Source organism: Engraulis encrasicolus, chromosome 21 (assembly GCF_034702125.1).
Source record: "Engraulis encrasicolus isolate BLACKSEA-1 chromosome 21, IST_EnEncr_1.0, whole genome shotgun sequence".
Lineage (NCBI taxonomy): Eukaryota > Metazoa > Chordata > Actinopteri > Clupeiformes > Engraulidae > Engraulis > Engraulis encrasicolus.
In genome coordinates, this window is record NC_085877.1 from 42837865 (window position 1) to 42842864 (window position 5000).

Here is a 5000-nt window from a genome sequence, read left to right on the forward strand (position 1 = left end):
TAATAAAAGTGTTATTGTCAAATAGGCTAGTGTTGTTGATGTCCTCTGCATTCACAGCCCATTTTGGGGATATTGTTAGGCCTACCTAATATGTGTGATTTGTTCTTTCTTTTTGTGTAGATGACTGAGCACTGGAGTGTTGATGATGTCAGCTTGCTAGTCAGTGTGGTCACTGTTTTGTTTATTACTAAGTTCAGAAATTAAACAATTTTCTATGACTAATTTCAGAGGGCGAAGAGACTCGGCAGATGCAGTCCAGACATGTTGGGGGAGCTTGGTTCCAACACAAGAGGTACAACAATATGAAGGATTTAAACATGGTTCATTGTTCACATTATTCATCTATTATATGGCACATTATTGACATTGCCTATTTTCTGTATGTAATGTTTTTATATTGTAGTGGAACTTTGGGAGAGGATGACCTGATGACCCGAGTTTCCAATAACATGCCATAAATAATGAGCTGCGCCGGCGACAGCCAGATCTTCCACATATCATGGACAGGATGAAGCGTACTCAAGGGCTGAATGGCCAAGCAAACAGGTGAAGTGATGTTCCCCTTTTCTCAGATGCCTGAGCTTTTGAGAAGCTATTTGTAGCCCTGGTAAAAGACAGACATTCTTATCAAACTGACAACTAACCACCCCCTCCTTCAATTGTCTTTGTCTTTGGCTGTGCTTGTTGCATTTTTTCTCTAGATGCATTATGAAATGAGGCTGAGGTTGGAGACATGGAGATAAACATCCACAATGCCCTGACAACATTGGCACCAAATATCATCAGGGCGGCTCTGCTGGGGAGCCACAAGGGACAATTCACCACCTTGATGACTGAGGCCAAAGCAGACGGTATGGGAAGCTCCAGTTGTTGTTGTTTTTTTCTTTTCCAGACTCACACCCTCAATTACCTCAATGGATTTAAAAAACAATGTTTATTTTGTCATTTAAGATCATCTGAAGAGTGCTGCGGAAGACTGGTGCGATCGTACCAGAGCAGAAGTTTTGCTACTTGGATGAGGTATGTTCTCTGTAATTGTACTTCTGTAATTGTAATGTGCCTCTTCCTTTTGTTATGGCATCCAGATTTCTATCAGGATGTTACTTATACTTATTTTTCATTTATACAGGAGCCATCCAGCCCATCTCCAGTAATGGTGTCACACAACACTGTGAGTCCCCTGCTGTTTACTACCCACCGCATCCATCGCGACTGGGGAGAACATCCTTCATGCCCTATAAAGCCTCGCCACACGTCATTTTTTTTTATGATTATTTTTTTAATTCAATATGTGATATGTTTGAACTTTGAACTATCTTCCGAAACGTTTGTTAGCCACTTTGGCTTTCCTTTATTTGTTTATTACTTTTTAATACAGTTTCTCTGAATAGCATTCAGCTCCTGTGTGCGACTCCTTCTTCTCCACCTTTTACTTGCATTTTATAGTGCTTGAACTTTAGGGTGTATTTCACATTGAGTCCAATCACACTTTGGCCTGCCTGTAAGTCCATACACATTTCTGTGCTCTAATTTTAAAATGCTTGATCTTAGGAATGGATTTCACATTTAGTCCAGTCACATATAGGACGAGTAGGCTACATAAGCATTTTTGTATTTAAATATAATGATGATAATAATAATAATAATAATAATGATNATAATAATGATAATAAAAATAATAATAATGATAATGAAAGGTACAATAATAATAATAAAGGTGCCTTTTAGCACCCTTTTTTGAAATAATAAAGAACCATTTAAGGTTCTTTTAATCGAACCCTCTGAAATGGTTCTATATAGACCCCTTAAAGGGTGACATATACGTACCAAGCTATAGAACCCAAAAAGGTTCTATTTAGAACCTTTTGTTTTAAGAGTGCATTCAAGATCACAATGAATATATGGATAATGTGTTAATAATTAAATATTGTGTTTGCATTCAGAAAAAAAGCAGTGAAGGCATAGTCGAGCCTTATAGAAATCAATTTAACTACCAATATCTTGATATGCATTTTCTACTGAGCACTAAGGAAGTCGTGAAGCATACATGCACATGCCTGTATGGTTCTTCATAACACAAATCCCAATACTCGTTTTTATATTTCATTTTGTTAATTTTATATTTAAAGTCCAAATTGTTGCACTAGACAGTATGATGTACATTCATGACCTTCAGGTGCAGCAAAATAAAATGTTGCAGCATCATTACTTAGAAAAGACAACTGTTTTCCGGCAGCATCTACCACAACAACCTTCTAATTTAGCACAGACTACGTATAAGCTTCTAGTTTAGTGACTGACAAGCACACAGTACATTCAGAAACAGTCTGGCTTTTAGAAGAAAGAAATGGATGTGTGTGTGTGTGTGTGTGTGTGTGTGTGTGTGTGTGTGTGTGTGTGTGTGTGTGTGTGTGTGTGTGTGTGTGTGTGTGTGTGTGTGTGTGTGTATGTGTGTGTGTGTGTGTGTGTGTGTGTGTGTGTGTGTGTGTGTGTGTGTGTGTGTGTTTGCGCGTTTGTGAAAAATGTGTTTGCATGTCAGCCAGGTTGAGGGCCACAGGCCAGATAATCTAACTCTTCAGACACAGCTCTGCACACACAAAGCAACATGTGTGTGTGTGTGTGTGTGTGTGTGTGCGCGCGCGTGTGCGTGTCCGTGTGCATGTCCATGTCCGTGTCTGTGTCTGAGTGTGTGTTTTGCACGCGCGATGCAACCAGTGTTGCGCGACTAGCAGACCAAGAAGTGGCCATGATAGCGGGTGAAGCTAGCTCCATACAAAACACACAAAATGGATGGCTGACTACAGGGCCGGTCCTTGGCTATTTGCTGCCCTAGGCGAGTATTCAATTCAGCGCCCCCTACGCGCAAAAAAAATGCAGTTTGTTGCAATTTAAATTCTTAAACAGTGCAGGGGGAGGCAAATGAGGCATTGTTTATTTATATCAAAGTTGATTTACTTTCATTTTGTTCATTGTAATGATGTATTAGACTGTATTTTTAAGAATAGATTAGATTAGATTAAATTCGTTTTCATTTTTTTTTATCCCTGATCCTCTGGCGCGGCGCCCCCTACTTGAGTGGCGCCCTTAGCATTTGCCTATACTGCCTATGCCAAGGGCCGGCCCTGGCTGACTGGGTGTTAGCCGTGAGAAAAAGGGGGATGGCTAGCTGGCTGGTCGTTAGCAATGACAAAAAAGGGGACTGGAGAGAGAGAAATAGGAAAGGCGTAGAAAAGTGACAGGGAGTGAAAGCAAGATGGAGAGAGGTGGGATATGAGTAGAGAGAGGGTAGTATTGAAAGAGGAGAGAGAGAGAGAGAGAGAGAGAGAGAGAGAGAGAGAGAGAGAGAGAGTTTGAGAGAGAGAATTTGAGAGAGGTGGGGTATGGAGAGAGAGAGAGAGAGAGAGAGAGAGAGAGAGAGAGAGAGAGAGAGAGAGCGAGAGAGCGAGAGAGAGGTGGAGGAGAGAAAGCACAACAAAACAAAAGCAAGATCCATGGCCGTGGCAGTGAAAACAGATAAAGCAGGAGGCAGGATAAGGAGCCAACAGAATATGCTGCAGGTCTTGCCTTGGAGAAGAAACATGAAGGGATCTGAAGAGAGACAATAAACAAATGGAAGGAAGACACAGAGAGGAGAGAATGAGAGTGGCAGAGAGAGAGAGAGAGAGAGGGTGCGGAGAGAGAGAGGGAGAGAGAGAGAGAGAGAGAGAGAGAGAGAGAGAGAGAGAGAGAGAGAGAGAGAGAGAGAGAGAGAGAGAGAGAGACAGAGAGAGAGAGAGAGAGAGAGAGAGAGAGAGAGAGAGAGAGAGAGAGAGAAGAATGGGAAGAATGAGGGGAGGAGAAAGGGGAAAAGGAAGATAGAGAATGATAGATAGGCAGTGCAAGGGACAGAGGGAGAGAGACAGAGAGAGAGATTTCAACAAAGGAAAAAAAAGAGGGAAGAGGGAAGAGGGAAAATGGCACAGTAAAACGGATGGAGAGGCATGCACCTTCACCACACATACAAATGGCGCTACTGTGACAACCACACAAAGAGTGAGAGTTCGGCTATGAATGGAATTAGCCACATGAATGGGCCCAAATGATTTGATAGAATAAATAAATAAATAAACAAATACACACAAAAGGAATGCGTCTCTGCTCCCAAACAGTCAGCAATTACTCTGCTCTCCACAGGTTTGGTATTAGAGAACCGTGACAGCAGTACTTAGTCAAATACGACATACTACACCTGCATTTAAAAAGGCATTCTTTCTCTAGCTGCCACTGTACCTCTACTTGCCCGAATGTATTGTGAATGTAGTGCAACAATGTGAAGGTAGTTTTTAGACAATAAAGCATTTTTTTTTGTAAAGGCCTTCTTTCCCCACTACCTTTATTGTCCAAATATATTGCCAAGGTATTACCGGTAGGACACTGTGTCAACAACATTTTTATTCAAATGTTTTGCCTGCATTTTAAAGGGCTACCCTTTCTGGTATTGTCCCAAACCACATATCTTTTGCTGTTGTATTTGTTGTATGCTATTGCATCTTCACTCATGTGAAACTCCAACATTATCCGCATGAGTTCTCTCTTCTAATGGCCATGTCTTAATCTGTTACTTAAAACTCTTAGTACTGTCATAGCAATGTCTTAATCTGTGAATGGCCATGTCTTAATCTGTTACTTAATCTTGACTGTCATAGCAATGCTGGGGTGCATTTCTCAAAAGAGTTAACCTGTTAGCAACTTCGGTAGTTGCCAATGGGTAAATGCATTGAAAACAACAAAGTAGCTAATGTGGTAAGCAACTTTGGTTTCGAGAAATGCACCCCTGGTTTGGTGGTAGATGTAGTTAAGCTTTTTCAGCAAATAGCGAATCGCTGCATCTGCATGACAGTGTTGTTTTCTTTTTTAAAAGAAAATAGTGATTTTTAGAGTGATGGAGAGGTAAAAAAACAAAACTATGAACAGTGGATAAGCAAGGTTTCTGCCTGACAGCGTCGTTTTACTAAAATATG

General features: G+C 40.9%; 1 protein-coding gene and 1 long non-coding RNA gene across 2 annotated transcripts in view; one reads left to right on the plus strand and one right to left on the minus strand.

The window, feature by feature from the left end:
- The window catches only part of LOC134437239 (receptor-type tyrosine-protein phosphatase delta-like), a 482346-nt gene that overhangs the window by 60776 nt on the left and 416570 nt on the right, over nt 1-5000 (minus strand). The window lies entirely within an intron of this gene.
- Nucleotides 421-1332, plus strand: LOC134437247 (uncharacterized). Its single transcript, XR_010032366.1, has 4 exons — nt 421-546; nt 702-851; nt 952-1020; nt 1130-1332. It is a non-coding gene; the product is annotated as an uncharacterized LOC134437247 (long non-coding RNA).